At 37.6% G+C, this 25,061-nt stretch overlaps 3 pseudogenes across 1 annotated transcript; 2 read left to right on the top strand and 1 right to left on the bottom strand.

Annotated features, from left to right (window-relative positions):
* Positions 1-2,179: 2,179 nt before the first annotated feature.
* On the top strand, positions 2,180-3,097 carry LOC149053126 (uncharacterized; annotated as a pseudogene).
* LOC149053125 (uncharacterized) lies at positions 2,994-8,033 on the top strand (annotated as a pseudogene).
* A 5,697-nt stretch (positions 8,034-13,730) lies between these two features.
* On the bottom strand, positions 13,731-18,557 carry LOC149053124 (microfibril-associated glycoprotein 4-like; annotated as a pseudogene). Its single transcript, XR_016182074.1, has 4 exons — positions 18,193-18,557; positions 17,189-17,303; positions 16,683-17,094; positions 13,731-15,140 (listed from the first exon to the last, which is right to left on the bottom strand). The product of XR_016182074.1 is annotated as a microfibril-associated glycoprotein 4-like (transcript).
* Between the last annotated feature and the right edge of the window lie 6,504 nt (positions 18,558-25,061).

The following is a 25,061-nucleotide window of genomic DNA, read 5'->3' as shown; positions in this document are numbered from 1 at the left end:
CCTTCGCAGTGGATATGCATTGTATTTTGAATACATGTATGTTTGTTACAACTAAAATATTATCATAAGCATTTTTGGATCATAAGCTAAATTTTATTTAATAAATTAAAGACTGTTTTTGTTTACGTTTAGGGCGATAAAGAAGGGGTTACAAGCTGAAAATACAGTTTAATATACAAAGGAGCTGGCTAAAAAGGCTCATATTCTACATTACCTCGTCCATGACGCTAGAAAAACTCAGGTATGCCATCTATTTTGTCCCGTTCCACCAACAGAATGTCTGAAACAAGCTATTTCCTGATGTGTGTTGGGTGAAAGCAAAGTTTGAATCACTTACTGATGGCCGTGGAACTCTTTTTCTTTACAGGTGGCATCTGGTGCGTTGAATGTAATTGGTTTATTTGGTTCATCATCAGAAGTGGGAACATTCAAAGGGCTAATTCAACTAATGTAGGGTGGTAGAGTGTCTCTTTTTTTTGTACTTCAGAATAGGACTGACTGAGGTCAATCTATTAAGTGTTTGATGTTATTGATTATCACTAATATATAGATTTAGCCAAGCCTAAAAGGGGAGCGCTTATTAGTTTATTTTTCAGCCCTACGTTACACTGAATAATAACTGTAATAAAACTATCTACTGGCAAGTCTTTGTATTATATTTCAACCCAACCATTTCTTCAATATGTAAACACTATTACAAAGTAATTAGTCAGGGAAATGGAAAACTTGTGGCATATACACCATATTTGAAATGCCATGACCATAGTAAGCTAGCAGGATTGAGGAGGATGTATGTGGGAATAGGCCCTCTTGTCTGAATCAATAATTTTCTAATCACTCCTGTTGGCAATGTTTTGATGAGGTTGGGCTATCAAGGCAAAGGAAATGAGGATTTTAGTAGACAGTGACTTTTTTTCAAATCTGGAAACTATCATCATGAAAGCCATACTTGTTCCCGGTAACTCATTCTTATTCTGATAAGCTAGTTTTGAGAAGGATGCAATATTTTATAACAAAAACTCGATGCATAGGTTCTGCCAAAACCTTTAATTTGACTATACTTTTATTGCCCATACCAGTCCCTTCAAATGGTAAAATGTTAGAAGGTTCAGAGCAAAAATTATCTGCCATACATCTGCAAGATTTGATGTAATTATTTTAAATACAAGAATATTAACTAATACTAGGAGATCTTATAATATTTAAAAAAAAAAATTTGCACAGGCTGGATAAACAAGGTTCTTAGAAAAAGAAATGTGTACTAATAAAAAAGCTAAGCAAACGTTTTTTACAACACCTGCTTGTACCTATATAGCATGTAGTAAAGTCTTTTGAAGTAGTCATAATCCCAGTTTCATATGTTGAAAACACATGCACATTCAGAATTCCTGTAAGCCTATAGTTTAAGTCTGTGATGACTTCGAAATTTTGATGCACACCTCAAAAGGAGAACAAATGAATTTCATGTTTCTATTTATTCAGTTTAGGTTGGCGAGGTAAAATTGAGTCAACCATTCAAGATGTATAATGACAGGTTCAAGAAATTTTCACAACTAATTTTTAAAGTTAGCCTACCTGGAACAATCATCTTGAACTAATGATGCCCAACAGAACTATCCGTGGTAAGAGGGCAGGCTTCCTTTCTTCATTGCGAGGCGGCAGAGAATAGTGCCGCGCGAAGAATGGCGTATGCGAAAAAATTCTCGATCGGCGTTAAAAAGTGTAAGTGTAAGGTGTAAGATGTAAGAATGTCTCAGTTTAAGCCAATTGCAAGGAAGGAACTATTCAAGCCAATGAAAAGACGTGTTACATTGTAGTTTTTAACCAATCAGGAGGCGGTACATCTAGACACTTTCGCGTGGTTGTTTGATGAGCTTGTTTGTGGAAGCGTCTCTTCGTTTGGTTTGAAGTGCAAGCAGCTCGATCTTGTTGTAGAAGGTGAGTGTTTTCTTTGTTGTGGTCGTTATTGAATTGTAAAGAATTTCATAGGCTCAGAATATACAGTGGTCAAGAGACCAATAGCACTAGCGTGTTATACAGTGGTTGAGAGACCAATAGAACCAGCGTGTTCGCTACTGACTTGAACCAGCGAGTTCAGCAATCAATAGAACCAGCGTGTTCATCAATCAAACTAAAACTTCAATCGACCAGCGTTCCTTTACAAAACTCTTTTGCCACAATGTCTGCAGATGCTGTATTTAGTGACATATTCAAATTAAGCACAGTTGGAGTTATGACCGAGGAATTGCAATCCCTTTTTTTGGTAAAAGAGAGCAATCAGTCAGTTTGCTCATTGTGCAACAATGCAATCATAAAAAAATACAAGTATATTTGTTATTTATATTACTTGCCAAAACTGGGGTCATAGCTTATTTGACAATTATGTTTCTCAGGCAATACTTCCAAGTAGCAAAGCACTTTCCTGTGGTCTGTGTCAACAGTATTCTGGGAATGTTTCATTGCTACAACATTTTGTTATCCTTCCAAAATTTTTACTCGTAGAACTTGCTTCAACTTGTATCAATAAAGTATACTTTCCCCACATCATCGATGTGTTAGGTCAAAGTTATGAACTAAAAGGCATGGTACGCTGTGCAAGTCATCATTTTACAGTGGCTATAAATAATCACACTGAATGGATATATATTGATGATTTGTGTGTGTCAGTGAGAATTTTCACTTCAATTCAGGATCTTTTGAATAATTACCCTAATGGTTGGTTTTTTGCTGTGTTTGAAAAGTCTTCATCCACAACTGAAACTGATTTGCAGCCAAATAGCCCAACTGAAGCATTTCCAAAAGACAAATGCTATGAAACCATGCAGGGTGGAACTCAATCTCAGTTGCCTAACGTATTTTTTAAATCGGGCAAATTGAGCTCTTCTTCATATCAAATCGAGGAAGAAAGTAAACAAAATGATTCGTTTAATAACAAAAAAAGGACACAATCAGAAATAAAGGAAATTGATATGAGACTTAAGTTGGAAACACAACAAAAACATCTGAAAAAATACATAAACAAAAAATCAGATGTTACAAATGGCATAAGTAAATTAGAAGAGAGAACTAATGAAAATGAGTGCAGGTGGCAGCATAATAAAAAAAAATTGACTACAAATGAAACGGATAAACTAAGGAAAAGGATCAAGAACAAAGCATACATGAAGGAATATAGAAAAAAAATAACATTAAGAAACAATTGACTACAAATGAGGCAGATAAACTAAGAAAAAGGATTAGGAACAAAGCATACATGAAGGAATATAGAAAAGAAAATAACCTTAAGAAAAAATTGACTACAAATGAAGCAGATAAACTAAGAGAAAGGATCAAGAACAAAGCGTACATGAAGGAATATAGAAAAAAAATTAAATTACAAAAAACTTGACTACAAATGAAGAAGATAAACTAAGAAAAAGGATAAAAAACAAACAGTATGTGAAGGATTATAGGAAAAGGACAACATTAAAAAAAATACCTACAAATGAAGCAGACAAACTAAGAAAAAGGATTAAGAACAAAGATTACGTGAAGGAATATAGAAAAAGAAAGAAAAGTGACCAAAACAACTCTGGAAGTAAAATGAAAATTGTTAATAATCAAACTACTTGTGAAGCAGGAACACAGTTCATTGAAAAAAAAAAACAAAACAGTGTCCTGTAGTAAGTCAAGATAAGTATCTTTCACTGTTTGATGCTAAAACATATGGATAACTTCACCATCATGAGTGGGCAGCAATTAATATAAAGAGGTTTCATGAGTCCATGATTTTCAAAATCTGGTATTGCCGATTTTGCCATGAAGCATGGCCATTGTCAGTAAAAAACAAAAAAGAAGCAGACTATGTTTGTTCAAGATGTGTAAGAGGCAAGAACAGTATTAAAAAGTTCTCAGCTCAAAATAGCATGATACCAGCTCAAGTTCCAAAAGAATTACAAGGTCTAACCCAAATAGAAGAGATGTTAATTGCTCGTGCTTTTCCAGTTATCAGTGTTTACACAAAGCCAGGTGGACAAAGAGCCTATAAAGGTCATTGCATTAATTTCCCCCAAGATATCCAGGATCTTGCAGACACACTACCAAAATATCCCAAAGAACTCCCTATAATAGTGATAATAGCGGAGGGCAAGAATAACACTTCTAAAGATTTAATTGTTCGAAGTCAAAAAGTTTCTATGGCTCTGCAGTGGTTAGTTGACCACAATCCTGTATACAAAAACATTAAAATTGATTATACTTGTTTGTCTTCCCTTCCAACTGAAGGAATTCCTAGTGACTTGCAAAAGGTTCATTCTACTAAAATCAGTGACGATGAAATAGATCCAGATAGAGGTCCACTTGATAGTGATGAAATACCATTCAATCATGAAACAGAGTTAAGCAGCACTGTATGAAATCCTGTTGTTTTAAAGCCACAAAAGCCGCTAATAAAAGACGAACTATTACGACACCATAAAACTGCATGGCCTAATAGGGGAAGCAAACCCTTAAACGAGTTCAAAATTCAACTACTAGCAACAATGGCTTTTCCCACTCTTTTCCCTGATGTTACAGGCGATCCAACTAATACTGTTACAAAGCGACATGCAACCTTGGGTGAAAAAGTAAAGCATTTGATAAAGTTTGCTGAAGACATCAATGGTGAATGGGTGTACAGATTTGCAAGACATCCACGATTTGCTTGCTGGGCATTCAATATGATCCAAAGACACAGACTTCTTGGTCAGGGTAGTATATTTCTTAAACAAAATCCAAATGAAGCCCACCTAACTGTTGAACAACTCAACAAAATGCTTACTACCAATAGCTATTCTTCACTTATGTCTAAGCTGATGCATTATGCCAAACACACAACTGGTAGCACTGGTTATTGGCAAAAGTCAAAAGAAGATTTTAAAGCTACAATAAGCCAAAAGGGACCTCCAACAATATTTTTTACTTTATCATGTGCAGAATATCACTGGCCAGAATTTCACAAGCTTTTAAGCAACAGTTTCACTGAAAAACTGACTCCAGGTGATAGACACAAAAATGTTTTAAACAATCCACATCTGTTAGATTGGGTCTTTTCAAAAAGAACTGATCGGTTTGTCAAGTTTTGGTTGAAAGAACCACTGCAGTCTTCCTGGCATTGGTATAGATATGAATATGCAGTCCAAAGAGGATCAATCCATTGTCATGGAGTTGCTAAATTAAAAAATGACCCAAGATTATGTACCCTAACAGAGAAGGCCCTCAAAAGATACTTAGCTTCAAAATTTAAAAGTGAAAACCAACATGAATTAACTAAAGAGCAAATTGTGAATATTGACAACGAAATACAAGAAGGCAAAGAGGCTGAGACAATCCTTTGTAGATATGTTGACTTTTTGATGTCAACCTGGAATCCTTCCTCTCCTGATGATGGATGGTCAAAACCAGAAATTCACCCATGTCAAAAATCATATCTTTCATTAAAAACCAATGAAATGGCAAATGATTACGTACATTTGTTAAATTCAGTCGAGAGACACACTACATGTAGTACTAAATATTGTCTTCGACAAAATAACAAATCCGAATTGTATTGTAGATTTAACTTTCCTTATGACGACTGTCCTGACACTAGACTTGATTTTGAACCAATAAATACAAAAACTGGTGAAACAAAATATAAAGCTGTTATTGTCACTAAACGAAATGACTCTAGATTGAATCGTCATCAACCATTACAACTTCAAGGGTGGAGAGCAAATTGCGACATTCAAATTGTTATAGATTATCATGCCTGTCTGGAATATCATGTTAAATACACATCCAAAGCTGAGAAAGCATCTTCTGTTGTCAAAATGCTTTCACCAATATTATCACCAAAATGAATGATACAACTGATACTCCAAGTGCCCTTAAGCAAATTTTGCTGAAAACTGTTGGTCAAAGAGACTATTCTATTAAGAGGTAATGCATCATTTACTGTCAATAAAATTTGTAAGTGCAACACATGAGGTTATCACTGCATCTCTTGATGGATCGAGAAGAGTACACCTTAAAGCAAATAACCAAATTTGCTCCTTCATTGCTTGATACCTATGCTGAACGTTACAAGTATGTCAAGGTAGACACGCAGTAGAGTACAATTTTTTCAAGTTTGCATCAACGTTTACTTTCAAAGCTTCTAAACTTAAACGAAGAGGCAAAACTGTAATTGTCAAAACCTATCCTAATTATTCATCCAATCCAAAGAGTGAAGACTGTAAATATCAGTTGCTTAAATACAAACCCTAGCAATATACACCGGATGGTGCATGGGATAACCTTTCACAGGCTGATGAGACATACATAACATGTTGGGAAAAATTCTTGCTAACTGATACTGCAAAATCCTTAGTCCCTGATTGGAAAACCAAAATGCAAGATGTAAACAACTACATATGCATAACACCTTTGAATGAGGATTCTTTTGAAGAAGATTACAACACCAAAAGTGAAAGAGAAGAGTGGATGCTTATGGCAGAGTTGACTATTCAAACAACTGATACTTGTGAGAAATCTACACCTGTACCACATGCATATTGGCATCAAGTGTATCAGTATTTCACAAATGATGAGATAAATGCAATGCCTACATGGATAAACAGAGAGAAAAACAAGAATATTGCACACCATTCCTGTGAAACAAGAATCATGGATACTTCAACTTTTAGTAGAATGCAGCAAGTAGCTTATCAAATAGTTTCCAATCATTTTGCCAGTGGTGAACAAAATCCATTACGCTTTCTTATTATGGGTGTAGCAGGAACAGGGAAAGCTATCTCATTGATTCCTTAAGAAATTTGCTTCAGGAAAAATGTAAGGTTTTAGCTTACACTGGAAAAGCATCATTCAATGTCAATGGAGTAACGCTACATTCACTGCTAAAATCACCTATTGGTTCAAAGAGACATTGTGATTTAAAAGGAATACCTTTGCAACAACTGCAAAGTAACCTTGAAAACGTTCAATATTTAATAATAGATGAATACTCTTTCGTTGGCCAGAGTTTGTTCGGATGGATTGATAGTCGTTGCAGACAAACTTAACTGGACAAACAGACATGACATTTGGCAGCATATCTGTCATTCTTGTTGGTGACATAGCTCAGTTACCACCAGTAGGTGACAAACCAATTTACCATTCTATGCCAAAAACAGAAAAGCAAATTCAAGGTTTTCTCGTATATCATGAATTCAAGAAAGTTGTTAAATTGACAGTTAATCAAAGAGTTCAAGGAAACAATATTGAACAATTCAATTTTAGAGAAATGCTAACCCGAGCTCGCCATGCTGAATCAACTGAATCAGATTGACACTCTTTAATTTCCAGAACACCTGACAAAGTGCACAATGTGAATGAGTTTGAAAAGAATTGTGTAAGAATTTGTTATCATAAGGAAAAAGTCGCAGAATTAAACATTAGTAGACTTAAAAGCTTGGGTCAACCAATAGCAATAATTAAAGCTCGTCACTCTATTGGAGCACAAACACTTAGTGCTGATGACATGGGAGGCCTTAAACCTATAGTTTACTTATCAAAAAGGAGCAAAAGTAATGTTAACCATGAATCTATGGACTGATGTTGGCCTTTGTAATGGAGCATTAGGCACAATATTTGACTTTGTGTATGCTGAAGGACAACAACCTCCATGTCTTCCAATATGTGTATTGGTTCAATTTGATGATGAATATAAAGGACCATCAGTTTCTTCTCTGTTTCAAAGATGTGTCCCAATTTGTCCCATCACCCAAGTTTCAGAAAGTTTAGGAAAAAATATGAGACAGCAATTTCCATTAAAATTAGCCTGGGCGATGACAATTCATAAATGTCAAGGTCTGACCCTCTCTAAAGCTTGGATTGATTTAGGATCATCAGAAAGATCTCCTGGAATTACATATGTTGCTTTAAGCAGGGTAAAAAAAAAAATACAAGATCTTCTTATTGAGCCAATGACACTAGAGAGGTTACAAGCGGTCAATTGGAAGAAAACCGTCTTGATATGTTGGCTAATGAAACACTGAATTCACATCTCAAAATATCTTAAAAAACATTTTCGTATATGTCATACTCTTTTAAACAAATCAAACCGATCAATGCACGCATAAATATTTCTTTTACACTTAAGATTAAAAGATAAAAAGTCAATTACAATTCAAAATCAACTTTGTACAATTTTGATCTTGTCTCCCTGTGGTGACTGGTTCCAAATATTTTCAACAAACATTTCACATTTCATATTCTACTCTAAAAAAAAGGAAATGCATTGTCAGTGCTTTCTGCTTACAAAATCTTTGATATTTCAAAAAATAATGTTTCTGCACTGTTTGAAAATTTTCTTTTTCTTCAGTTTCCAGATCTCCTGTCAGTCAATCATATCAAAAGAAAATACAAACTCTGGTAAGTACCTGTAGCTTTAATTTACAATGTTTCGTTTTTTGTGGTTCTCCATATTCCTGTTTTCTTCACTTGGAAAGTAGGTGGGGAGGGAGATTGAATGAGCAAGAACTGCTGAAAGGAAACAACCCCTTGTAATTTTTGTTACAAAATCTTCGTCTGGCCTCACCATACTAGATTACATCTACACAAAAAATATATTGCCATTTCTAAAATTCAAACCTTACTGACAAACACAATTTCACTACCGTCACTGAAATCTTTGATGGCTCCTCCCAACTTCTGCTGTCTGAAAAAAAAAAGTAGATACTTGCGCTTGCCGTTCAACATCATTTGAAAACTTTCTAGGCAAAACAAAATACGTAAGATAACTTCTTTTCCCATAACACCACGACTGTATTAACTTTCAAACGAAAGGACAATAAATGACTTGCAGAATACGAACACTTTGCAATATTATTCGAGCGATGAACCGGCGTAAGAGTTTTTAGGCGATGAATGCCAGAGTCGATGTTTAACCGAAACGTGATCAGTTGAATTCAAAACTGAAGCTAGTATCAAACGACGATTGGAAAAAAAAGTTTGAATTTTTTTCTGGGTCTTAGCGTAAGAGAAAACCCAGATAGGACACGACTTACCTCCTCTTCTTTCTCGGATCCTCTGCAGTTCGCTTCTCTATGTTGATGACCTCTTTTCTGTCTGTTTTCAGAAGCGACTTTGTATTTCCTTCTCGCGTTGCTCTTCGCTAGAAACTCGCCTTTTTACTTATGCCCTTTATTGTTCTCTTTCGTGTTCCTCTCGCCGTATTCTGCCTATTTTGGCGTCCTTTGTAACTTTCTTGCGCGATTTTCTGGACTCGCTTTACGCTGTTTACTTGTTGCTTTCTTTGGTCGCTCTGTCTCTTTATATCCAGTCTATTTTCAATTAAAATCCTCTCTCCACGAACTTGAATTATAACAATTTCCTCCGGTTGACAAAGCTTAAACTCTGCCAGTATTTTTGTCTTGCGAGTTGTTTAGAAATTGCAAAATACTGAGAATTACTGTTCAACTACATCCTGACCAGTTTGATTTCCCGCTCAAAACGCGGGTGGCAAATTTCATATACTAGCTCACGTGAAGCCCTCGTGCAATGCCTAACCGTGTGCCCGCAGTACGCTACACTGCAGCTCGACGTTCGAGTATGCGCACTTTATCGTCATCTGACGGTGTCTCTTGGCGCACGCTAATGTGGCATCCAAGTTACGCACGCAATTGCGCCTGCGCATTACCTTCTCCCTTGCCCTTCCATTACGTAATGGCTAAGATAGTGCCCGTGGTACAGTTCGCCGCGCATGCTAAAAGTAGCACCTTGTACGGTCGTACGGTCGTACGGTCGTACGGTCGTACGGTCGTACAACCAAATTTTTTCGGCTTGATGGGTTACTACTATTTTGTATAGTTATGGGGCTGCGCTCTGCGAGCTCCGCTATTATAAATTAATACTGATCTTTGGAAGTTAGAGGAGGGATTATGAAAATGCAAATCATCAATTTTCAAGATTGAGCTTGATTATGTCAAGCCAGCGACACCCAAGTGTTTTTTTGTGCCTATGCATAAGTTAACGGATATATCCTCCATGGCGTTACCCCTTGCAATTATACTCATTTTATTGGTGGTTACTTGACCGACCTGTAACACATTTACCAAATCAGTCATATCCTTGATTATTACATTCTGTTCTGTCAACCATAAGAAATTTGTAGAGATGGACACAATATTTTCAATATGCATTCAGTGCTTTTTAGAAATGTCATAAAGGAGGTCATATGAAGAGAGGCTAAGTAATTTCCTTAGTCAAAGACAGAATAGTTTTTTAACCATGACCTCTGCGGAGAATATTGATTAAAGAATATATTAAAAGTTGGAACAGTTGCTTTTTCTTTTAATCTTATTCCATAATTGTATGCCAAACTTACAGACAACCTCTCACCTTCGTTCTTAAGTTGACCACGTAGGCATCTGGTCTGTGTATTTCACAGGGGCCACCACTCGGTGTTAAGCCTTTATCTCCCAAGATCTCATTAGTAATTCTCCCTACTGTCTGCCACATAGTTCTTCTGATGTTAGTTTGGAGAATTTGGTATTGGATCAACTAACAATCCCCTAATTAAGATTTTCTTTATTCTCGTCACTCGTCTGCTTGATATTGTATTGATATCGTAAAGAGAAATTCTGTCTTGGTCACTTATGGGAGGTAAAGGGTCAAATATAACGAAGGATTTGCTTAGAAAACTGTTCCAGCACACTTCGTGGGTTGGGAAGCCAACACATGTGTCTTCTAGTGAAACTCTTAAAAAACTACGGGTAAGTAAGCTCGAAAAAGTATCGATGTGAAAATTTGGCAGCTCATCGAGAGAGGGTCACCGGTAACTGTACCATCTTCGCACCTCGAAGCCATTTTGTGAATGAAATTTCGAAAGAACCGGCCGTGCGCCTGAACGGGAAGCTCTCTTGTAGCTGGCTAATCATTTTAGTAACCATGGCGACACCAATATCCTCACACGTGAAAGATAAAAATAGTATCTTTACTGCGCGCGATGAAGATATGATTTTTTAGTGAAATGAAAAATCCTAGTATTTCATCAGCATCTATATAATAAAACTGTATAACAAAGAAAATCATACTAGATTCCAGGGGGGTTGGGGGCCTTCCTCCCTTGAGAAATTTGAAATATTGGGTTGTCTTAAGACTGTATGCGGTGCATTTTGAAGGCCATTTATGAATATTTATATATATATATATATTTTTTGTGATAACTTACTTTCTTATCCAGTACCTGGACATTCATGATCCATTGGGGAGGGGGGGGGGGTACACACCCATTGCACCTCTCGCTCTACAGGTCTGTGAGGGAATCGTCTGCTGTTTCGAAAATATTTCGAAAGGTTCAGTTTGTATAGTCTCTCCATTTGAGTCCAAGCAGTATCCTATTATATAATAAGTTCAGTTATGCACGCATTCTGATTGGTTCTCATTTATGATCTATTGGAGGATAGACGAATAGATGACGTCATCATTAAAACTTTTGCTCTCTGTTATTCTAGAATGGCGGAAAGTTTTGAAAATTTAGACGATATTTTAGCTGACTGGGTGAACGAAGACTTCGAAAAAAGTCTTGTCGAGGCTGTGGAAAGTTACGATAAACAGGAGAAAGAAAGAAAATCACGTTTATCTGTCGAAAACGACTTGACAAAACTACTTGAGCAGTCGCAGTCGAACGCGACTAAAAGAAACACAAAATGGGTAGTGAAATTATTTCAAGGTAAAAAGCCATTGCTTTGCTTCGAAATTAACGAACTCAATAAGCAAAAGTTGTCTGAGATTGATTTATTTGGAAAAAAAAACATTCTTTTCTCAATGTCAAAATAATTGTTTACACAGATTGGTGACAGGAAAGAAACATCACAACACCACTTCTTAAAATGAACAGTAAGGAATTAGACCAAAACCTAGCACGATTTTATGTGGAAGCCAGAACAAAAAAAGGCAAAGAGTACAGTCGTTCACCTCTTCTCGGTTTTCGCAATTCCATTAAATTACACCTAAACAACAACGTGTTACAGTGAAAATATCAAAAAACCAAGTATTTCAAAACAGCAACAAAATTCTCGACGCCAAGCTCAGAATCAACCGCCGCGCTGGCAAAGAAAATATTCAACATAAGCCAGTTATTGTACCATCTGACCTTGCCAAAATTCGAGCCAGCCCGTTCCTCAGTCTAGTGCTCCACTCATACAAAGTTCGAACCGAATGGCCTCCAACGTTTCGATGTCGACCGCAACCGCAAGCTTTCCGAGTGGCTTTTTTAACTCCTGTAATATTCAGGGCAACGTCCAGGTGTTTTTTCGGCTTACAGAGCCGCTCTGATGACAAAAAGTGACTTGATTATTTGCGGCATTTTGTTTTAGATTTGTTGATTACGCAGTTTTGATTCAGCTTTCAAAGCGATTGTCTCTTCCAGGACAAGCGACGTTCGATTCAAATTTGACATTTTGACGTCATCTGTGATCTATTACTGAATAGACGCACGGCAACTTGGAATCTATTTGTTAATCTGATAACTCTTCAAATCTCTTCACAATTCTATTGCACTGCCTTGCAGACAAGTAACAAGAACTGTGCTGACCATCAGCTAAGAAATATGGTCATGACAGGACATGTCATTTTGGGACAAGACAACGTAGATGTATGGTTGCTATGAAGAATAGAAGCTTTCTGATTATTGAATAGGAATGAAAAAACCTTCAAAGAAATTATATAAATTGGTCAGCCCCAAGGAAAAAAATATGAAAAAAGAGACCAAAAAACAAAGCGAAGCAAAACAAAGCAAAGCAAAACAAAGTAGGAAGGTTTTCGGATAGATATGGGAAGGCAAAAGTTTCGTGAAGAGAAGGGAGCTCATGATATTCCTTTAGTTTTTGCTTTAAATGTGCCCCTAATTGCTTAAAATATTCTATTCTGTAATGTTATTGGTGACTTTATTACTCGAAAAATGTTATCGACCTTAGTAAGACCCCGACAGAATATTTTCAAGAGTATAATTTACTTGCTTAACAATAGGGGGGGAAGGATGGGGGTGAGGGGGTGAAGGGGTGAGGGGAGCTTGAAAGGTGACAGGGCTGACCGCCCCTATCCAACGATAAAGAAACATCACAATTTGTGAACCCACTTATGTCAAGAGTTTGTTGTGGATCTGTCATTAACAGCCGATTTTCATTTGTTTTCCACCCATCTTGTCGCTATACTGAAACTTTCACTTTATGATTTGGTCAGTCAATCAATCAATGTACATCAATTGATACTTTATTTACAGTAAGTTAAAAAGTTAAAAGCAACAGAGCTGATGTGGACTTACATGTACCATATACAACAATACTCTATTGATCAAAAGTTTAAAGTGTAAATCAAAATGTTTCTGAATAGTAGTCAATAACAAATGTAATTTTGGTATTTATTCGAGATTGTAGAGGCTTCCTTCTGAAATAACATGTTGTCGGTTATATTTCAAGCTAAAGGCCCTCTACATCTTAGAGAAGTTCTCCCTAAGTCTACGTTAAGTTGTGGTAATATAAAACTTGGGGGGTTGCGTATATTGTAATCAGAACCACTGCTCTTATAAAAAAGACAAAATATCATCTACCGTCATATTATTATGTACCTTGTAAATAAGTAAAAGTAATTTTCAAGTTTCATACATATTTAAATATGAATCCCTTATAGTCAAGGATAAAACATTCTGAGTGTCCCAAGGTAGTATATGTATGATTTTAGCAACACATGCATGTATATACTCAAGCCTTTATTATGAGGAGCATGTGCCTCATTGTAAATTACAGTCAAATAGATACTTTCTATTACATTTTAAGTAGGTCCAAGGCTTTTTAAACTTTGGTGAATAATAAAACATAGATACAACAGATGGGTTTTATTTTTGAAAAAAAAATTATGCCATCGTTTACTATAAGCTTCACCTAAATACTAATTCAATGGTAGAAGTTGCATTGAAGCTACTGACAACATTCAATTTAGTGGTGTCTCTATATATACGTATCAACATACTGACTTAGGTTTAGCGCGGACTTCAGTTCAAATAGTTTACTTGCGTCGGTTCAGCTTCAATCAATTCGAAAGCTTCAACGCCCCCCTCCCCCCCCCCCCCCCCCCCCCAAGGAAACTGCCCGGGCATTTGAACTTTAAAGACTGGCTCGTTCAAATTCCCGTCCCTAGGGGCCAAATTGTTAAGTAGGTCCAGGTGAATAACAAAACACGGATACAACAGACAGTTTTTCATAATAATAAAAACAAATTATGGCATCGTTTACTTTAAGTTATACCTAAATACTAATCCAATGGTATAAATTGCATTAAAGCTACTAACAATATTCAATTTAGAGCATGGTGTCATCATATATACGTATCAACTTGCTAACTGAGGTTTAGCGCGGACTTTAGTTCAAATTGTTATCTTGTCGGTCAAGCGTCGATCAATTCAAAAGCTTCAACATCCCCTTCCCCGAAAACTCCCCTGGCATTTGAACTTTTTAAGACTGGCTCATTCAAATTCCCGTTTCTCGGGGCCAAAATTGTGTTCAAACACCCTACTCAAATGCTTGATTTGATGGTTAATTTGTTTGTAAAAAGCAAGATCAGCGGCTAAGACTTTCTTGTAGACCTTTTCTTCTGAGCCATCTGCTTGCGAAAGCAAGCTCTTTACCTTTAAACAGCTCCATATTGAAAGATAAAACACGTGTATTCTGCTGGAGGGACTTGACAGGTCCGGATAAATTGCCCACCCCACCCAGGCAAGGTTCAAGTTCCCCAACCTTTGGAAAGAACGACAGTCAAATACCCGAGTGTTGACGTGGGGGAGGAGGGGGGGGGGATTGTTGAAGCCTCGATTTGATTGACGCGTTATCCTGGAATAGACATTGTCTTATGCTTTGGTTCTCACTTTCATCTCGGTGCGTTTTAGTGAGTAATGATAGCCCCTAAAAGAAAGCCAGTTGACCCCATTAGGAAAGGACACTTGGGAGCCATTGAGGTACAATCCATTCAGATTGGAGTGATGACAGCTTCTGTACCACCAGGCTCCCTTGAAGTGTTGGGAGCAGTGGTGGCTGCTATCTGGATCATTGTCTTGATCATTGGTAGAAAACCTCATATTGCTGAAATGAAATCAAATTTCATGTAAGCTTGTTTTCACCATGTTTAGACACATAGAAAGCAAAAATTATTTTTTATTTATTCACGATATTTATACAGGCTGATCAAGTTCAGCTTTAAAGCTGGTTTGGATGGTAGCCTATAGAAACTAATAACAACTAGGCTAGACCACAACACCGGGAGCTTCGTTCCCTTCTCTTTGCGAAAAGTACGTGGGTTCATTAACATCCCCTACTGACCAGTAGAGAGAAGATGCAGGAGACGGGGGCCTACGGTTTATCGTTCTTTTTCAGGAAGCTTTGAACGTTTATCCATTTGCGGGTGTTAAAGCAAAGGCGGCACATTCTTGGCAGTCTAGGTCGTCGGATTACGTAATCAAATCACGTGACTTATTGACATCTCATTTCTACTGAAGTCTCACATATTACTAGAAGTTTACGTTGATGAAGTTTGTTTGAGGCTCACGAAAGTCTCTTGGTTTATTAGTTCTGTAAAGTTGGGGCCTTTCCGCACCAGCGAATTAGTTGTTTCCTGTCATCATCAACATTTTGCAAGTGTATATGGTTTGTCGCGACTTGACAAAATTTGTCCGAGGCGGACAAATCTTCAAACGCATCGCCGAAAAAATTTGTCCTTGGTAAAAACTGGACAAAATCGACTAAATAGACAAAACTTTGATAAACTTGTCAATCATTTGTCGTAAAAGCTACTACCAGCGTGTGATTGAACTGAAATCAGTATAGTAGAAGGGCAATAATTATCTTTTGTTGCAAAACTCGGGGACTAGGACAAATCCTAGAAATTGGAGGTTTAATCCATTGGCAAACTAAACTGGCCTGTCTTATGAACACATCAGGCTCTAACGGAATTTTTGACGGCTTTGAAATTTTTTTGATGCGGATGCAACAGACAAAGCAAAAATTTTTACATGACAAAATTTGTCCTTTGACTTTTTCGGAACAATTCCAGTTTTTCCCCTTAGTGTGGAAAGGCCTTTTCCTTATTTTGCAATAGAATCTTTATTTGGTTTGTTTCTATTTCAGCATTTAGTCGTTCTAAACCTCAATCGCTTAGTCCGTCAAATATTCTTTCTTTCGTTTAAACAATGTATGGTTTCTGTTTCCACCGTCGTATCTTTAAATTTTAATACAGATCGCCTCTATTTTGTTGACACTTTGTTGATACTGGTGTTTCTCTAATAATAACGAATAATAAAACCAATCAGCTCGATAGAACAGGAGAGAGAGAAAAATCCTGACAGTCGTGAAGTTTTTGTTAAACGTAGAAGCTATGTAATTATACCCACCAGCGACTGCAGATTGATTCAAAATTTAAACGAAGATGGTGACCAATAAAACATAAAACTCCCAAAATAAACATCAAGGCCAGACGTTTTCCTTTGTTTTATCGGGAAATGTTTCTCTTTAGATACAAAATTCAAACTAGATGTGATAAACCGTTCATGATTAGTTTCCTTTGATATCAATCTCTAAAGCTACACCCCTAATCGAAACATGCTTCCTGCGGCTAGAAATGGATCCTCTCTCAGTCAACCTGAATCCCTTTCTTACCTATGTACCGTCAAAGAGTCACCAGCAGTGCCCTTGTATCCTTCAACAAAAAGCCGGTACTTGTCAGCTTCGTCTGCAACATTAAAATTCCTATAATCAGCGTACCTGATGTTCCCTTCAAAGTCTTCTAGATCAACTCTCAACATAACGTCATCAGCGGCTGTTAAACGGTGAAGATTGTCGTTTCCAAGCCAGAACTCTCCGCTCAGATCTCCGAAGCCGTTTTTGTAGGATTCCCAATTAAGATAGAAGTCAACAGAGCCGTCCAAGCGTTTCTGAAAAACGGTCCAGCCTCCACCGTCTGTGGTCATGTCACAAAACACCTGGATTGGTTTGCCGCCATCTGGATTGATGGTGTACACGCCACTAGAATTGAAACCATCTTGAAACAATTGAGAGCAGCTTTTTGGTTCTATTGTAAGAAAAGTAAAGAACCTATTCAAGATCACCTCTTTATATGATTATGGAGGCTTTTTCCATGACTAAGTAAAGGGATATATACCTACCGCAAGGTTTTCCTGTGAAGCCGTGCTTACACTGGCATCGAACGCTGTCATCTTGATAGTTGGGAACGCATATTCTATGATCACCACATTGGAAACTGTCCTCTTCACACGAGCTCTAGAGAGAAAAGTTGTGTCAATTAAACTCTTACACATTTGTAAGTCAAAGGACTTCGTTTCTTTCAATGGCACAGGGATATTCGAAGGATGGACACTCATTTTGTTGCGGACAGGATTTGCACAAATTACTTTGCGATACGGTCTTCGGCTTGTGCACCCTGTTACGTGCAACAGGAAACTTGTAGTAGTTTGGGAAGTAAACAAAGTCGATGAGACTGTATACAAGTCTCTTACTTAGGAAAAGAGAGACCTCGTATGTTAGGTTTCTGGCATAATAATGATGATGGTGATGATGGTGTGATGATGAATAGTAGTTATTATTATCATCACTGTCACAATCATTACTTTTATCAGTATCTTTTTATCATCATTGACGGTGGTTATAGCCATGAGCGAGTCCCCTTAATAAATAAACCAAGTCTTGCTACAATATGTGACAATTTTATTCCGAAGCGCAACAGAATACATATCCTTTCCTTTTGGATATCAAAACGCGACTAGTTCACTTGAAAGATTTACTTCAAAAGAAAAGCAAGGATGAAAGCTCTATTTTTGCCAGTATATATCTGACCAATTTATATTGTCTTTAATAGCTTCTCAGCAGGTATTCATCGCTAAAATGACCTCAAAGTCATCTAAATCATTTTTCATGAAAACCCAGCTTTTTTTGCTAGTCGAGTCTCTTTACCTTAACGCTAACAGCGGACTAATTTCTATCACGATCATTGTCGGATCTTCTTATGCCGATAAGTTAAAGCGTGGGACCAAGTTACTTTCGTCAAGGAGAAAAAAAATAAGAAATGAAACTTAAATACTTTAAAGTTAATCAATATTTTAAAGAAACTCCGTCTCGATTAAACACAAAGTGACAGATTTTGTTAGCTTACCTTTATTCCCCTGTAAATGAAATCTTTATTCTCAATAAATTTAACAAATCCAGCAAATCGATCAGAGTCGCTTAGTTGACACTTGAATTTGTTTGAGTCGCCCTCAATGGTTCCAAAGTTGTAAGACTGACATCGCTCTTCATTTACACACTCAAGCTGACAGGAACTTTCCGAATCCACTTCTATATCTCTTATCAAGCTTCCGTTCAGCATTTGTCCTTTTATCTTCTCAGCAAAGTAAACAGCCTTGAAATTTGGACCTGAAATACGGCTTATGCCGTAGGCAACGGCGCAAAGAAGAGATATTATGCTGAGGTGCATGTTTACTCTTCATTGCCAGAAAGAATATGATGAAAAAGAATGAGTTATTTCATTTCTATTTTCTTAACTAGATAAGCAGGTGCAAGAGAATTGTGACAATGAAAACAGTACAAGCATTGTTAGACTGCTGCCAAGCTGATTATAATTTCCGGTAAATTAGTGTAACAGCTGAGTTCAAAATATAAATTGAAGGGCTAATTCAACCACTGTCGCATAGGCGAAAATCTTCAAATGATTCAGTTATAAGCGGAGAGTCCCCGGCTTACTCGGTGGAGTTGTAAATCGAATGATTAAAAATGTCCTACAATCCAAACAGCGGCGACGAGTTAAAATTATTCACAGTCTTCAGGAAAGATGTTTGGGAATTGGTATTTCATGAATTGGAATGGTATGCCTCAGAAAAATACAAAAACGACAAGCTACCTGTCTGCAATAAAGAAAACTCGCTACGTTTACATTTAAACAATGACAAGAAATAAACATTGATGGCGCAGTTTTTAAATTATTTTTTCTGGAAAGATGTTTGAACTTCACTGATATTTGTCTCGATTTATTTCCTTTCCTTTAGTCTAGAATATTCCCAACACATCTTAAAAAACCCTAGGGGTAGTCTGAAACAGGTGGTGGATAACAAAAACATTTTTATTAGTTATCAGCCATTGAACCGTCAATTTAGGAGGAAACAGCTAATCGGAAAATTATTGTGAAGTATTATGCGTGTGTTTAAACGTCACAAATTACTATTGTTGTAAATAGGTTGCAGTCACTAATCGTGATGAAAACAGTTGTTTACGATGTGAATCGAACATGCATACTGGATACACCTGCGGCTGTGTTCTTAGATCGTTGGAACCACGCGGTTAGATGCGATCGATCGAAACGTCGCGATCCAAACTGACCCCATTGTGGACAAAACGATTTTAATTCTTTACCAATTCTTAAACTTTTTCCATTTTCTGCAAAACTTTGATCCACTTAGTCTCACATAGAGGATTCTCTGGTGTTAATCCAAGAGTAAATATTCATTATACATTGAAGACAATGCCTGTTATGTTTCTTTTCCTTCATAAAAATTCTTACTTCGACTTAATTTTGGCGGAGAAGAAGTGATATTATGCTGAGATGCATGTTTAGTCTTAACTAACAGAACGAATATGATGAAAGAGAATGAGTTATCTCATTTCTATATCCTAACAGTATAAGCAGGTGCAAGAATATTGCGAGAATGAAAACAGTACAAGCAATATGTTTTGCTAGCCTGTTGCTAAGCTGGTTGTTATTTCCGCTAATTAAGAGTTAACAACTGAGTTGAAAATGTAAATTGAAAGGCTAACTCAACCACCGTCGCATAGGCGAAAATCTTCAAATGATTCAGTTATAAGCGGAGAGTCCTTGGCTGACTCGGTGGAGTTGTAATTCAAATGATTAAAAGTGTCCTACAATCCAAACGGCGACGAGTTAAACTTGTTCACAGTCTTAAGGAAAGATGTTTGGGAGTTGATATCTCATGAATTTTGAATCGTATGCCTCAGGAAAAAACGCAAAAGTAACGAGCTACTTGTCTGCGACAAACAACGGCAAGAAATAAACATCAATAGCGCAGTTTTTAGATTTTCTTTCTGACATTTTTTCCATTTTCTGCAAAACTTTGATCCATTTGTCTCACATAGAGGATTCTGTGCTGTTAATCAAAGAGTAAATATTTATTATGCACTGAAGACAATACCTGTTAAGTTTCCTTTACTTCACTAAAAATTCTTACTGCGACTTGATTTTGGCGGAGAGACCCGACACAATAATTTGCATGGCAGGGTAATTAAGTGTAATCAACTGAGTCGATAACGTAAATTGGCCACCGTAAGGAGTTTAAAGGCTTTAAAGGCTAGCGTTTCCAGCGTTAGCCCTTCGTCAGAGCGTTTCCAATCGCTCTGACGAAGGGCTATGAAAGAGGCGTAACTTTAACAGAGATCTGCAGGAACGGTGGATTTCAGCGAGCAGAAATTTGAAGACTTTGTTTGTGGAAATCGCCTCCGCAGTTGAACAATTGGTTCTGCAAGTGGGTCCATATTTCGAGAAAGACGACGCTAACTCTTTAGTATGAATTAAAAATATCTTTTGGAAAGGACAAATAACGGACTAAGTTAAGAGAGATTTTCTTAGCATTGTTCAAGAAGCCACAAATGATGGTTGCAGGTTTAATGTTATCTAGGTGATGAGTCGATCATTAGCCCTTTATGCCTCAACATTAGTATGCAACTTCTCTATAGTGTTCGCTAAACATTTCTCATAGTACTTGCAAGGATAATTTTTCTAACAATCACGAGAAGCTTGAGCTTATGATCATTTCCTTTATTCCATACTCTTTGATTCATGGGAAAAATTAGAAGCTTGTCACTCTAAGGGGTCTAATGGTTAGGAAAACAAAAAATCGCGAAAATTCAGGCATACATGTAGGTTTGTGAGAAGAATTTTTATGTAGGTTGTGTTCTATATACAGAACCATGAAGTTCTCACAGCTGACTGCCATAGCTTGTCACAAATTTATTTTTTTCCCCAGCCTTCCGCTGCCATTAAAATCAAAGATGGCGGCCATGATTTTCGTTAAGAAAATACTGAGCACTCGCTCGCCAAAATTACGCCTGCTCTGTAGGCTAACTCATCAGTAGTTCACAAGTTTTGAGTCCAGTCACCTAATGTTGTTTTGAGACATATGTTGTTTTCTGGCATATGATGTAGGAAGTTGACTGTCATGCAAATTAATAATTGGGGTAAGTTTCTAAAGAAACTGTGGTGCTGCGTCGGTGGCAGAGCATAACAGGGTAATTTAGTGTAATCAACTATGCTGATAACATTAATTGGCCACAGTAAGTAATTCCCGATGGGAGGAGTTTCGCGACGAGTTTTTTTAGGGAAGAGGCAGAGAGCACGTTTGAAGAGAAGTTTACTACCTGATATATTTTTTGCATGCCCGTAAATAGCTCATTTTTCGACCTTAGCGAACTTTATAGACATAGATGAATATGTGTCTATCAATCTTCATTCAAATTTTATTTTCACTCTTGACTTCTTTACTTATTAACTTTCTTTCTCAAGTTAATTCATGTTGCAGGTAAGTGATGCTCAACTGTTTGTCCCTCGTGTCAGAAATGACAGCACGAGCTGTTTACATTTTTGTTCATAAGGTTAGTGCCATTTGCCGGTTCCTCCTCTCACAAAAATAATTATTTGAGTCCCAACAAAGTGGAAAAAACTCCTCGGGTCTAAAAGTGTTCATGGAACTAAAAGACAGAAAGAAATGTTTAATAAACGACTGAGTCAGAAGAGATTAAGAGCTCAATTCAGGTCCTTCAGGTGCAAAATCTAGGCCTAAAATTATTTTTCTCGGGGCTGTGCGTGTAGCCTGCAATTAAACTTCGTTTTACGGAAGACAGAGTCAATATGCCGGTTCAGGTTTCTGCAACTAGAGGAATGTTTGAACAGTTTAAAGATGTCGGCACACCGTTTTAATGGGAAGATGTTGGATAAGTTGACTGTTGATATCAAACAAGTATTTGAATGATTGCTCATGTTTATTTTCCGGTGCAAATGTGTAAATATTATATCAAAGGAAGTGCTTTTAATTCGTAATCGGCTTTAAAGTGCATACGAGTTATTGAATCGCTGTAATTTAGAGACTAGTTCGGGACATTTGAACTTTTAAAGATTTGCTCCTTCAAATTCCCGTCCCCCGGGGCCAAAATTGTGTTCAAATGCCTTACTAAAGAGCCGGATTTGATGGTCAATTTCTTTTATAAAAGGCAAAATCAGCGACCGTAACTTTCTTGAAGACCTTTTCTTCTCAGCCATCTGCTCGCGAAAGTGAAACAGCTCCATATTAAAAGATAAAACATGTGCATTCCGCTGGAGGAACTTGACAGATCCAGTTCAAATTGCCCACCCACCCAGGAAAGGTTCAAGTTCCCCGCTCCCTGGAAAGAACGATATTCAAATGCCCGTGTGTTGCTTAAGGGGATTGTTGAAGCCTTGATTTGATTGGCGCTTTATCCTGGGATAGACATTGTCTCATGCCTTGGTTTTCACTTTAATCTCGGTGCGTTTTAGCGAGCAACGATGGCCTCTGAAAGAAAGCAAGTTGACCCCATCAGCATTAGACACATGGGAGCCATTGAGGTACAGTCTGTTCAGATGGGATTGATGGCAGCTTTTGTACCACCAGAGAACTCCATATTACTGAAATGATATGAAATTGCAGATAAGCTCGTTTTCACCATGTTTAGACAGATAGAAAGCAAGAATCATTTATTTACGATATTTATACAGTTACCACAAGTCAACTTTAACGTTGGTTTGAATGGTAGCTTTTAGAAACTAATAGGAAGGCCAGACCACAACACCGGTAGCTTCGCTCCCTTCTCTTTGCGAGGACTTTGTGTGTTCTCTAACATCCCCTGCCAACCAGGACAGAGAAAATGCAGGAGACGGGGCCTTCGGTTTATCGTCCTTTTTCGAGAAGCTTTGAACGTTTATCCATTTGTAAGTTCCTTGAAAAGCCGGCATATTTCAAGACTCTGAGTGTTGGTCTGGTTTGGGGCTTCAGCCCTGATCCTCCCGTACAGCAGTCTAGGTTATCGGAGGACGTAATCAAATCACGTGACCAAGGAGATTGGAACCTCGCTTCTCACGCTCATTTCTCGAATGATCTCAGAAAAGTGTTGAGATGTCAATCTCACTCAAGTCTTCGGAAATTGTGGGAACATTTTCTGTCCTCACATGTTACTAGAAGTGTACATTGATGGACTTTGTTTAAGGCTCATGAAAGCCTCTTAGTTTATCAGTTTCTCGCATTTATAAAGTTAGGGCCTTTCTGCACAAGCGAAAAAGGTTTTTATTTAGAAAAATTTCCTGTCATCATCAACATTTTGCAAGTGCAGCTGAATTGTTGCGACTTGACAAATTTTGGCCGAAGCGGACAAATCTTCAAACGCATCGCCGTTGTATCTTTCAAAAACTGCACCCCTAATCGAAACACGCCTCCCGCGGCTGGAAATGGATACTCTCTTAGACGACATAATACCTTTCTTACCTATGTACCGTCATAGAGTCACCAGCAGTGCCCTTGTATCCTTCAACAAAAAGCCAGTACTTGTCAGCTTCGTCTGTCACATTAAAATCCGTGTACTCAGCGTACGTGATGTTCCCTTCGAAGTCTACCAGGTCAACTCTCAACATAACGTCATCAGCGGCTGTTAAACGGTGAAGATTATCGTTTTCAAACCAGAACTCTCCGCTCAGAGTCCCAAAGCCGTTTTTGTAGGATTCCCATTTAAGATAGAGGTCAACAGAGCCATCCAAGCGTCACCGTCTGTGATTATGTCACAACAACCTTTGGATTGATTTGCCGCCACCTGGATTGATGGCGTACACGCCACTACAATTAAAACCATTTTGAAACAATTGAGAGCACCTTATTGGTTCTATTGCGAGGAAAAAAAAGAACCTGTTCAAGATCGCTTCTTTATATGATAATTGAGGCTTTTCCATGCTTAAGCAAAGCGACATATACCTACCGCAGGGTTTTCCTGTGAAGCCATGCTTACACTGGCATCGAACACTGTCATCTTGATAGTTGGGAAGCATATACTATGATCACCACATTGGAAACTGTCCTCGTCACACGGGCTCTAGAGAGAAAAGTCGTGTCAAGTAATCTGTCGGAATCTTACACATCTGTAAGTCAAAGGAGTTCATTTCTTTCAATGGCGCAGGGATATTCGAAGGATGGACACTCATGTTGTCACGGACAGGATTTGCACAAATTACTTTGCGATATGGTCTTCGGCTTGTGCACCCTGTAATGATGATGATGATGACGATGATGAAATCATGATGAACAGTAGTTGTTATTATATCACCGCCACAATCATTACTTTTATCAGTATATTTTTATCATCATTGACGATGACTGTAGCCATTAATAGGTCTCCTTTATCTCTGTCCATGAAAACCAAGTCTTGCTACAACATACGATAATTTTATTACGAAGCGCAACAGAAGACACATCCTTTCCTTTTGGATAGCAAAACGCGACTAGTTCACACGCAAGATTTACGTCATAAGAAAAGCGAGAATTAAAGATCTATATATGCCACTCTCTATCAGACTGATTGACTGTCTGTAACAGCCTCTCATCCGGTATTCATCGCCAAAATGACCTCAAAGTCATTTGAATTATTTTTTCACGAAAACCTAACTGTTTTTGTTAGTCGAGTCTCTTTCCCCTAACGCCAACAGCGGGCAATTTCTATCACGATTACTGTTGTATCTTCTTATGTCGATAAGTTAAAGCGTGGGACAAAGTAACTTTCGTCAAGGGGAAAAGCGGTGAGAAATGAAAATTTAAATAGTTAAACGTTAATCAGGATTTCCAAGAAACTTCGCCTCGATTAATCATAAAATGACAGATTTTTTCTCACCTTCATTCCCTTGTAAATAAAACTTTTATCCTCAAAGAAGTTAGCAAATCCATCAAATCGATCAGAGTCGCTTAG

The sequence above is a fragment of the Pocillopora damicornis genome, chromosome 1 (assembly GCF_964200805.1).
Source record: "Pocillopora damicornis chromosome 1, jaPocDami1.2, whole genome shotgun sequence".
Lineage (NCBI taxonomy): Eukaryota > Metazoa > Cnidaria > Anthozoa > Scleractinia > Pocilloporidae > Pocillopora > Pocillopora damicornis.
This window is presented reverse-complemented; position numbering and strand designations above follow the sequence as displayed.